Raw genomic sequence first — 12363 nt, forward strand, 5'->3', positions numbered from 1 at the left:
TTTGGGACGGAGTCTCGCTCTGTCGCCCAGGCTGGAGTGCAGTCACGTGATCTCGGCCCACTGCAACCTCTGTCTCCCGGGTTCAAGCGATTCTCCCACCTCAGCCTCCCGAGTAGCTGGGATTACAGGTGCCCATCACCATGCCCGGCTAATTTTTGTATGTTTAGTAGAGACGGGGTTTCACCATGTTGGCCAGGCTGGTCTCAAATTCCTGACCTCAGGTAATCCACCCACCTCGGCCACCCAAAGTGCTGGGATTACAGGCATGAGCCACCATACTCAGCCAGAGAAAAAGAGTTCTTAATGCATGTTTTCAGTTATTTAAAATTCTAGGAGATGCAAACAAATTAAGACAATGATTTTTTATCTCTCATAATTCTGTGGGTTAGCTGGGCAGCTTCCCCTTCTCCTTTTGCCTGGCCTGCTTATGCATTGCATTCAGGGAAAGCAGTTGGGCTAGAAGACCAAAGACGGTCACACTGGCATCTCTGGAAGGTGGTACTGCACTGCTGTCTGGGGCGTCTTCTTTCTTCTTCATGTGGCTTCTCATCCTCCAATGGCAAGATCTGCTGCTTTCAGGGCCTTTAAAGGACAATGTTGCAAGTGGGTGAAGGCAGAATTTGCCAGGCCTCTTGAGTCTGGCCTCTGGAACTCACATATCTCTTCTGGCTCATTTTGTAAGCCAGAGTAATTCACAAGACCATCTTAAACTCTGGGGAGTGAAGAAATAGACTGCAACACCAGATAGGAAGGATGGCTTAGTCACATGGCAAAAGGTATGCATACTAAAAAGAGAGGGGTGCGCAGCCACTGTTAAATAAAATTTGGGGGAGGCCATTGTTTTGGACTGAATTCCTGCACTGGGCTCCAACAGGTCAACCCAAAATGGAGTCACTCATGTTAAGTGCCACGTAATCAAATTAAAACTTTCAAAAACAGGAAAATCCCAAAACAAGCCAGGTTGCCAAAAAAAGGCGGGGGGAGGGTCCAGTTGACCTGAGTCAGCATGATAAAGGAAGTTCCCTCTGCTTTAATCCACACAAGGAAAGCAACCTGAAGCAACCAAGATAACCGGAAATAACCAAGCAAGCGGATATTAACCAATCTGCTTTTTTGTACTATACTGTTTCCTTGTTCCTGCTCAAACCACCTTACAAAATCCTACTGTTCTGCCATTCCCAGTGCAGCTCTTGTCTATTTTATCAACTAAGTGCTGCCCAGTTTATCAATTGCTAATAAAAGCCATTAGGCTGGGTGTGGTGACTCATGCCTGAAATCCCAACACTTTGGGAGGCTGAGGCAGGTGAATCGCTTCTGCCTAGGAGTTCAAAACCAGCCTGGGCAATATGGTGAAACCTCATCTCTACAAAAAAATACAAAAATCAGATGGGCATGGTGGCACATGCCTGTAGTCCCAGCTACTCAGGAGGCTGAGGTAGGAGGATCACTTGGGCCTGGGGAGTCAAGGCTGCAGTGAGCTGAGATCTTGCCACTGCACTCCAGCCTGGGTGACACAGCAAGACCCTGTCTATAGATAGATAGATAGACAATTATTATTACTGATAATTAAATGAAATAACATATTTGAAATGCCTAATATATAAAAGACACTTATTGAACGGGTACCTACTATTAATGTGATTATGGTTACAACAGAGATCTCTCAAAAGAAAGTCTCTTGTTCAAGAATACTTGTCATGGTGACCTCTTTGGTGGATGCTGCAGGGTATGTGACAAGGAACTGAGTTTTGTTGTCCAACTTCTGAGAGAAAGACTTGCTTACTCTTTCCTTTTATAAGCCCACAAATGCAGCTGGGGTGAGGAATTAAACAAAATGAGATTGTATTTGATTTGCCTTAAAATTTGCGTTTACTTTATAAATGTGTATACTGGATAATGTCCAGTCAGCAGAACGGATACTACTCTAGGAATTTCAAGTAGAAGAAAGTTAACCTCGGAAATGGTCTGTAAATGTGTTGAAGGGCTGGAGGAGAACAAAAGGGGAAAGCCGAGATCATTCAGAGATTAGTAACCGCAGGAAGCTACTACCATCCTAAGGCTGGCTGAACGAAAGGAAAAATGGTGCGATCCAGACAGAGTCGGTGACTGCTCTGTGGCTGGGGCGGCTGTGATACTCGCTGCTCCACGGCCATTACTGGAAATCTTTCAGGAAGCCAAGGAACTAAACTCCCACCAAGGGCTGCCTGTCACGGATGCTGATGCTGCCAGAGCCCAGGAATGCCCTGCTGCAGAGGCTGCAAGAGCACCCCCTGCCCCCACTGCTGCTGAAACTCCACCTGAGCAGAAACTCAGTCACCTACCGCCGCCGCTACTGCTATTGCTGCAACTGCTGCTACTGCTGCCACTGCCAGAGACTTCAGCAGAAGGAGAAATAAAATCAGCTTCTTTCTCCCTTCTACCCTCCTTCCAAGCTCCCACCAGTGTTTCCCATTGGCAGAGGCTACTGGGAAGTAAGCTGGCTGGGTATTCTGGGAAATGTAGTTTGCAGGCTTCCAGCTCCTACAGAGAAGGGCAGGGAGAGTGGGGTGGCATTGAGATTCGTCAGGCAAATAGGCAGCACCACGTGAAACACAGACATTTCGCAGAGCGCTGCTGCGTGTGCGCATCTCTAGATGCTTTCCGTTTGGGTTTTGTTTAAGCAAAGCGAACGTAGGTTGAATGTTTCAAAATTCTTAATGGAATACTGTCACACCACAGTTAACCATCTGACAATCAAATCCCTCTTCCTTCTGGCCATTTACTCCTTTATTCCTCAGGTTTGGCATCGGATGTATACATTCTGGCAGGAAAAAAAAAAAAAAAAACTTTGCATTTCACACTCCACTTTGCAGAATACCAGTGGAATCTTTCTAGTCTCCTACCTCTTATCCACTTGAAAGTGCTTCATGAAATGCCTGATGGGCTGGATACACTGTATGGGGCATCTTATGCCAAGGGATACATAGATTCCTTGTATTCCCTTAAGTAATCTCAAAAGATACTCCTGGTTTTTTCTTCAATATTGTCTACAATTTTTTATTTTATCTATGATTACACACCTAGTCTGCTACATCTGTGATAATGAGAAAGGTTATTCTATTAAACTAGCAATGACTGTCCCTCATGAAATGAGGTCACTTCCTCTTTAGACCTGAGCACTGAGAACATTAGATTATTCTTAGATTTTCTCTTAGGTTTATTGAGCCTGATTGCTCCTTCGTGGGCTCAAATCATGCTGCTGTCTCCAAGAACAGCCCTGGGGAGGGGGCAAGTGGGAGGATGTGACAGCTCAGAACCACTCCAACAATTGAGGCGTGGTCAGAGATCAGCAGGAAACTTGGTTCCTACCCCAGAATTGGTTTCTCACATAAAATCAGGTGACAGAACAGCGAGGGTAGTCATAAAGATAGAAAGGGAAGGGAGGCTTGTTTTGCAAGGGACAATCCCACAGCCTTGCCACGGAGCCTCATGTCGGCTGAGTCACCCAGTGCCTTGTAGACCCCTCCCACGGCAGTGACAGATGCATGAGGCAGAGGCAGGGGTGGCCAGTGGTCCAGAACAGAGTTCAAGGGATGCAACTGCCTATGAGGCCATCACAGGGATGGGGGATGGCATATTTCAAAGAAGTTTAAAGACAGAGACCAACATTTATCAAATGCCTATGATGCGACAGGCATGCTCTATCATTTTTCATTTTAATCCTGACAGTAACCTTATGACATTATCTCCTTTTTAGAAACAGGAAAACAGATGATCTTGCATCTGGCAAGCCACTTAGCCTGGACGCAATGCCCTGTTTCCAACACCCACATGCCCCTAAGGCGAATCCCGGCACTAGCTCCTCCTAGGACAAGCAGGAGGGACAAGTAGTTCCTCCTAGGACAAGCAGGAGGGACAAGTAACCTTTACGGATCAGCTGTCATGCGCCAGGCATTGCGCTATGTGTCTGACACATGTTACCTACTTTAGACTTCCCCAGCACCCTGAATCATTGGTCCTGTGTTCCCATTGTACAGGGTAGGAACATAAAGTCCAATGTTATAAATGTGTACAGGCAGGGGATTTGAACCCAGGCTTACTTATTCCAAAGCCAGATCTTTCTGTGGCATCAACAGTTTCCTGATCTATTTTGGGAGTAGAGACGTAAGCATCAAAGGTCAGAAAGAGGGCTGGGCAGAGCAGGCCAAGAGCTGGGTGAGTTTGGACAGTGTGTGGAAACAGGAGAGCCCTGAGGCCTGGGGTGACTGTGCACTTGTCACAGCTGTCTTGCTCTTTGTGGTCTCTTCCCTGCCGGTGTCTCCCAGGGGTTAAGAAAGGCTTGAGCCGCTTTCATTTTTTCCCCAGAACAAGGTATAAGTGTGAATCTGAGGTCCCAGCCCAATGTTTGTGGGCCCACAGTGGGCCTTCTTACTGCCGCTCCTCCTGCCTGCACCCAAACCTGTGGGACCCCATGTAGCAAAAGCTTTCAGCACGAGCAAGGCCTCCCTTCTCAGGAGGTTGTCAATACAGAGATCAGGGCCAGAGTCTGCTCTGTAATTCGTATCCCCAAAGACCCTTTACATCACTTGCACCCAGGGAAGGATCTATAATTATCTTCTGACTAACTAAAAAACCACATTAACCTTTTAAAACAAAATCCCCAGGGTTTTAGGAAAAGTGTAACCACTGAGGTCAATTTCATGGGCTTACATTGGGATTTGTGAACAACATTTTAAGTGTCTACAAAGCATTAAGTAGTTAGTGACATCTAACAAAATATTAACAGTAGACTTTAAATATATGACCATTTTCTTTTTTATTTTATCATTATTATTATAATTTTTTGAGACGTAGTCTTGCTGTGTCCCCCAGGCTGGAGTATAGTGGTGCGATCTCAACTCACTGCAACCTCCCCCCCCCGGGTTCAAAACATTCTCCTGCCTCAGCCTCCCGAGTAGCTGGGACTACAGGCGCCGCCACCATGCCTGGCTAATTTTTTGTATTTTTAGTAGAGACGAGGTTTCACCATGTGGGCCAGGCTGGTCTCAAACTCCTGACCTCAAGTGATCCTCCCACGCCGGCCTCCCAAAGTGCTGGAATAACAAGCATGAGCCACTGCGCCCGACCAAAATATGACCATTTTCTAAAGTCTCTTTCTTTTAAAATGTGGTGTCATGAAACAGTATTTCCTGCCTACAACTTACAGTCATGTCCTCACTCCAGAACGCACCCTGCTTTCCTCTGAAGAAGAAAAAGGAGATAAAAAGGGAAATCATGTACTATTGGGAAATTGCTGGCTGAAAACTTCTCCTAACTCAATATTTCGTCCTCCTAGCCTAGTTCTGTGAAAAAGCTCAGTGGTCAGATCATTACACATGAACTCAGAAATGGGGGGAGAACTCAGAACTCAGAAATGGGGGGAGAGAGACACAGCAACACAGAGAAAATCTAAGATCATAAAATAAGCTATTCTAGCCAAGTGTTTCTTTCTAGGTGAATATTGCCTATAGAAAAATGTTTTTAAACACAATTTTTTGAAAAAACGCTACTGGGAAGCCGCTGACTTAAAGCCGCTGAATTTAATGCTGTTTTTAGTGTTTCACGTCCATTACATTTTCAACAGGTGACCAGGAAAGCAGTGCTGGTGCTGGTGTGATTTCTCGACTTTACAGCAGGTACATACAGGGCATGCAATGAGAGTCTGAAAACATGTGTCCCCAGCGATCATTTCTTAGGAGACTGTTGAGGCTGTTTGGTAACTCTCAGTGGCAGCCATAGGCATTTTCACAATGTTGCTTTCCTGCCTTCAATTGTAGTTCCTCTTTCAGCTGCAGAACAGCTAACACTCCTGCAGAAATGACCTTCTGCCATGTTCTGGAGTCTTCAGCTCCAAATGGGATTGGTCAGGGCCAGTATGTGACACCCTGCCTCGGGGCCGGAAAGCCTTTGTCAGTTACTTCTCAGTGGTGTCAGATTTCTATTAACTCAAGAACACACCCAGAAACCTGAAGAAACTTCTCTTGCAGAGTGATACTGACTCTCCTTCCTCCAGCTTGTGCACTGGCCCAGGCAGAAAGGAAGGAAGTCACAACTTAAAAATAAAATTCACACATAAGCTTTCGGCCAACATTTACATCTTAATAACCTGAAGTCCCATGGGGTCCCACGCTGAGCTTTGTCCATGACATTCACAGTGTTCACACACCTCAGACCATCTCCCCTGGGATCTTCGTGGGAAGACCGCCCCAGCAAAGCCAGCAGTGCTGCCCTTTGCTGAGAAAAGTTCCCACCGTGGCCGGGCTGGAGCCCCACGCACGTACTCTTATGCGCTGCTGCTGTGTCCATCTGCCTTGCAATAAATTCCCCAGGCTTTATCAAATGGCCTTGGTTTTAGAATTTGCCCTTCGGGACACTAGTGGTAAAGGAAATAGCTTGTCATTAGATTAAAAAAGTGGTCATCAAAGTCCCCGCTCTTCTGCACAATTAACAAAGCCAAGGCCTCCTCCCCTGGTGCCTGCCTCACCTGACAGAGCTGTGTCCGGCAAAGTCTGGACGCACCTGGGACCCAGAGCAGCCAGGGGGAGGCTTTCAGGCCCCCTCAGTGAGAGGAAAGTGCATTTGAACACCTGGAGACAGATGCATGTCTCCGGACTGCCCTTCAGTAAAACATTGCTTCCAACTCCTGATATGCATCTTTATTTTCATTTTTTAGATTATTTCTTGGTAATAACCAGGACATAACTCATGGCTGACTCCTTTTCTAATTCTCCAACTTGCCTCAGTGCCTCCCAAAGCCTAGTCCCCGACGGTAAGGCCCTGTGTCCCCTCAGTTAGGGTGAGGCCTATGGCAGTCGCCTGGGTCTATTAAGAAACCTTTATTTGTAGCCCTGCGCTTCATTAGATAAACTGGTTTTCTGCATGTAGACTGCAAGTAATCACTGCATACAAACAAAATGAACACTGCCGCCTAGCACTAGATAAGTAACGCTTCAAAAACTATTACTCTAGGCCTCTTCATAGACTCAGTCCCTTTTCAGCCACCTCCCCACCCCACCCCCTGGCTAAAGCGAATGTGTATTTATTTGCTGTCTGAAATTCTTTCTCTCCTGGTTTCACAATCCTCCCTGCCTCAGTGTCAGAAGTCATAGAGTTGCACAGACGAGCTTATCTTTAGGCAGCAGTTTCTAAAACAAATGTAAATCCTTTGCTTTTCTCCCCTCTGCCCACCCCTGACACTGTACTGCATCTTGTAAGCTTCCAAGCTTGCTTTTAGAACTTCGTCCTTGAGCACATGGGACATGGAAAAATACCGCCTGATAGGGTGGCTAATCTAGTGGGATGATTGGAGATCAGTGGATTAGGGAGATTGTGGCGTCAACTGAAGATCAAGGTCCACTGTGCTTCATGCCACTCCTTTAGAACACAAAGGCCAATATCATTCTTGCCACACCAGCTTAAAACCTGATACCTTGGAAGCCGGTTAGGCGAGGCAGCACTTGCTAAACCCAGGGCAAGCAAATAGTCCCACCTGCAAGCCTGCTTGGCAGCGGAGGGTTGAAAGTGGGGCACAGAGAAAGTCACCTCAACCATTCTGTACTCTTCTTGCCTTTAATCAGCTCCCATTTTAACCAAGTTTCATCCCTCCTCTTTTTAAAGCCTCCCGAAGGACCCATAATTGCCCTTGATAGAGCTCCTTCAAGTGTAATTTGAATGTAATTCACTTACACAGTCAATCTGATCAGCCCTTACTAATCCATCGCCTGTAACTCATTTTTCATTATTATTTCTTGAATGAGTGATTTAAAAAATTGCATATGCATCTCGTTCCCAAGTCTCTCTCTGAGCCTCTTTGTGATGGGGATGGAGTAAGCACCAGCCTGTATTTCCTTCCTAGTTCCCCTTCCTGAGGCGCTTCCCCCTTGGGGAGATTTCGGTGAATGCTGAAGATACTTTCTTGGGCAGAAAGGAAGGGGCTTCCCATCCTCTGTAGAAGAACCACATTGACAAGCCCCCCAGCACCCCACCTTCTTATTCCCAGTTGTGTGACCTCAGTTCCCCTGACCCCGTCTCTGTGGCTCTCCTCGCAGCCCTCTTGAGGACTTGTTTCTCCAGCCCGTGGCTGCTCTGCCAGGCACGGTCTGGGCCTAGACATCCGCAGTCACCAGGTTGGCTTCCGGGGAGCAGCGGCAGCAGGAGGAAGTCTGAAGCTCTGGTGAATGTCCTCCTTTTGGAGCAGGGCCTAAGGCCAACCTCAGTCCAGGAGGAAGAGACGAAGCAGGACAGGTGCAGTGAAGGGTGAGGACGGGGGACACAGAAGCGCCTTCCTGCCGAAGTGTACAGTGAGGGGGCGTGGGGACCACCCTTGGGGCTCTGCAGCGGCAGCTGGAGAAGAGGATGACCTCGAATTGCAGAGGATGCTCTGGAAGGCAGAAGCGGGAAAGAGACTCAGACAGAAACAGGCGGAGAGACAGTAGGGAAAAGCAGGGGGAAAGGGTGAGGGGAGAGAAAAGAATTACCTGCACAACACGGCCACTTGGATGGAGGATGAGGAATAGAGAGCCCAGAAGGCAAGAAATAGGTCTAAATTCTTGGCACACATTCATACACAGGAGGCCCGGATATCTGTGGGTGCTGGGGGGTGTGTGCACCAAAGGCCCACCTAGCCTATAGTTGCTATGTCGATGAGGCCTTTTCCCTCTCAATGTCCTGTGATAGCCAGAAGCGTTATAACTGCTTAAAGGAAGGTGGCTGGAAAAGTTGAGAAAGTACATATTCTCTAGAGTGCTCTGCTATATTTTTCTACATTTTTATTTCCTCCAAGAGTGACAATCCCTCAAAAGCCCAGGAGCCTGCTTTGAAGGGGAAATTCGGGGCCATGTGGCTTGAAGGCCAAGAGAGGAAGCTGCAGTATCTCTAGGTGCGAGCGTAGGGCTGGCCCAGCCTCCTGGAGAGGGGCTTCTCCAGGCCCAAGCCCAGGACCACGAGAACAGCAGCTGCGGGTGTGGGAGAGCAGCTGCTCTGGCCAATAGAACCACAACAACTGGGGTGTCTGAGCCAAACACAGCCCACCAGGGACACCCCATTGTTGGATCGGGCACCATATTTTCCTCCTCCCACCTGGAAAGTGATGCTGTAAGCTGCCATCTGACTTATTCTCCAGGCTCAGCTCAAGCCCACCTCCAGCAAGAGGCCTCCCCCACCCGCTCCCACCCTTATTTGAACCAACAGCCCTCGTAGCATCTACCGATTACAGTTTGCTATTCATCGGTTTTCCCAAGCAGATTGATATTTTGATGCCATGAGCAATAGGGTTTTCAGAATTAAATAGAAAACTTTAGCACGCTATGAAAACTTTAAGAAAAAATCGGACTACTGGCAGAAGTATCTTCCGTTAATGCAAGTAGGAGCTGGCTTTATAATTTTTAGTTGGACTTTTTTTTTTTAAATCTGGGGAAGTTGTAAGTGAAGATGAAGAATCTGCAAAGACATATCTCCCAGTATTTAAAAAGAAATGCTTGGGCAAACAGGCTACCTTCAGGTTGTATTTTTTATTTTAATGAAGCAGGTCAGTCTCAGAAAGAAATGTCATAAAGAAAATGTGGCACATATACACCATGGAATACTATGCAGCCATAAAAAAGAATGAGATCACATCTTTTGCAGCAACATGGATGCACCTGGAGGCCATTATTCTAAGCTAATTAATTCATAAACAGAAAATCAAATACTGCATATTTTCACTTATAAGTGGGAGCTAAACATTAGGTACACATGGTCAAAAAATGGGAACGGTAGACACTGGGGAATACAAGAGGCAGGAGAAGGAGAGGGGGTTAAGGGTTAAAAACACTATCTATTGGGTACTATGCTCACTACCTGGGTGACAGATTCATTTGTACTCCAAACCTCAGCATCATGAAATTATAGCTTTGTAATAAATTTGCCCATGTACCCCCTAATTCTAAAATAAAAGTTGGGGAAAAAAAAAAAAAAAAAGAATGCTCCATTCTCAAGGAGGAAACCAGAAGCCCAAGGAATAAAACTGCGAAGGATGTACTGTGGGAGGGAGATGTGATGCCAGCTGATATTTCAGTTAACATCGTTACTGTTTTTAGTAACGGTAACAAGGCTCTGATTATAAGTTCCATAGGTCTTGAATGGTCTGCCTCTACTTTTCCCATAAGCTAATTATTTTTCACCCTTCATTTTCCAGAAATGAGAGTTTTCGTGGGCGATGAGGCAGATGAACATATGAGATTGCAGTAGAAACTCCAGTATGTGGCGATTTCTGGCTCATTGACCTATGACACTTTTTTTTCGGATTCTTATCTCACTTAACTTTGCTATTTGTATTAGTTTCCAAATGCTACTATAGCAAATTTCCACAAGCTTAGTGGCTTAAAACAACCCAACTGTGTTATCCTACAGTCTGAAGGTCAGAAGTCCTTTAAAATCAGGGTGTAGACAGGGCTGTGTTCCCTCCCACCTTGGCCAGCTTCTAGAGATGCTCTCGCTCCTTGGCTCAAGGCCCCTCTCGTCTTCCAAAGACAGCCATGTCCGATCTTAACTCGCATAACTCCAACTGTCTTGACTCTTTTTTCCACTCATCAGGACCCTAGTGATACACTGGGCCCACCTGAATAATCTGGGCCCATCTTCCCACCTCAGAGCTTTAACTTAATCTCATCTGCAAAATCCCTTTTGTCGTGTAAGTTAACATTCACAGGTTCGGGCATCAGGGCGTGGACATTTTAGGGGTGTCATTATCCTGCCTGCCATGCTGTGGCTATTCACCTTTCTATGTGTTCATGCTTTGGCACCCCTAGCAGAGGGGAAGCTCCTTTAGGGAGCAGGGTTCTGCTTCTTTGTCATTCTGTTCCCCACAGCAATTGCCCAATTCAGATACTCAGAAGATATTTTTCAATCAGTTTTCCTTCCTGACTCCTGGTTTGAATAACACAGAAGTGTATTTACAGGTAGTAGCTGTGTTGAGCCAGTCATGGTATCTTACCTTCTTGCTCGTCAGTGGGATACAAAGATGATTCAATATTGCCCCAATTTTCTATAAATTTGCCAGGTCGGGCACAGGGGCCCTCACCTGTAATCCCAGCATTTTAAGAGGCCAAAGCAAGAGGATTACTTGAGCCCAGAAGCCCAAGATCACCCTGGGCAGCATAGTGAGACCTCGTCTCTAGAAAAACATTTAAAAGGTTAACTGGGCATGGCGGTGCCTGCCTGAAGTCCCAGCTACTTGGGAGGCTAAGGTGGGAGGATTTCTTGAGCCCAGAAGTTCAAGGCTGCAGTGAGCCATGATCACACCACTGCACTCCAGCCTGGGTGACACAGTGAGACCCTGTCTTAAAATAATAAATACATAAATTTGCCTTGCAAAATGTTCAAGATGGCTGGACAGCACCCACAGGGTAAGCTCTTTGACACAGGAACGACATATACAACTAAAGATAAAAATAATGTGATACTTGATTGAGCATAATTTTATGGAGCAAAGAGATGCCCGAATGAGCGGAGAAAGCAACCAGGGAGAGGAGAGTCAAGTGGGTTTATTCTCTCCAAATTTTGAATAAAGTCATGGGGAAATCAAAGTAGTAGGAAGGGGTCCAAATGAAGTGTGCAAAGATGTAAGAGTATAATCATGAGAACCCAAGATAGCAAGATACATGTATGTCTAAATACACCAGAACAGCAAAGGAGAGCTTACCTTATTTAAAGTGACACAAATAAAATGGAAAAATATAGCGATGCTACTGGAGGCTGAGGGTGGGAGGAGACACTGGTATAAGCAGCTTTCTTGGTCCTTTGCTTTTGTCGATCAATTTTCCAGGATTACCTAAAATGCAGCCAGATTTATCCCAGTAAGAAAAAACTTACCCCCTTTCTGGATGCCCAGAGCACTTTGTTTCCACAGTACAAAGTGCTGACCACATGTGGCTTCAAATTTTGCTGTGGAAATCCCTTTACACCCCCTGAAAGCAGATTCAGGTGTGCTAGATGGTGTTTTCCAAAGATGAAAATGTCACAGTATCCCCCACTCATGTGCTTCCAGAACTTGGCCACAACCCATCAAGACGTAGAGTCTAATTCTGTTTCCTTGAGTCAAGGCAGGTTTGAGACTCACTCACAACCCATAGAAGGCAGTACAATGGGTGCTACCTAGCTTCTAGGTCATCAAAGATGGCTGAGCTTCTGTCTTGCTGGGGCATTTGATCTTGGAGCCCTGGGCTTCCATGTGAAGTCCGAGTACCCGAGGCAGCCATGCCGTGAGGGAGGCCACAGCGCCTGGGAAGGACCCGGATGGACGCTGTAGTCAGCAGACATCATCCTCCAGTGCTCCAGGCCAGGGCCAGACATGTGAGGAAAGGAGCC

The 12363-nt window shown here is 46.5% G+C and overlaps 1 long non-coding RNA gene across 1 annotated transcript; it reads right to left on the minus strand.

Annotated features, from left to right (window-relative positions):
* Positions 1 to 347: 347 nt before the first annotated feature.
* Positions 348 to 12363, minus strand: LOC105553954. The gene is made up of 3 exons (XR_001008244.1): positions 11699 to 12363; positions 8496 to 8685; positions 348 to 582 (listed from the first exon to the last, which is right to left on the minus strand). It is a non-coding gene; the product is annotated as an uncharacterized LOC105553954 (long non-coding RNA).

Source organism: Mandrillus leucophaeus, unplaced genomic scaffold, assembly GCF_000951045.1.
Source record: "Mandrillus leucophaeus isolate KB7577 unplaced genomic scaffold, Mleu.le_1.0 Scaffold62, whole genome shotgun sequence".
In the NCBI taxonomy this organism is placed as follows: domain Eukaryota; kingdom Metazoa; phylum Chordata; class Mammalia; order Primates; family Cercopithecidae; genus Mandrillus; species Mandrillus leucophaeus.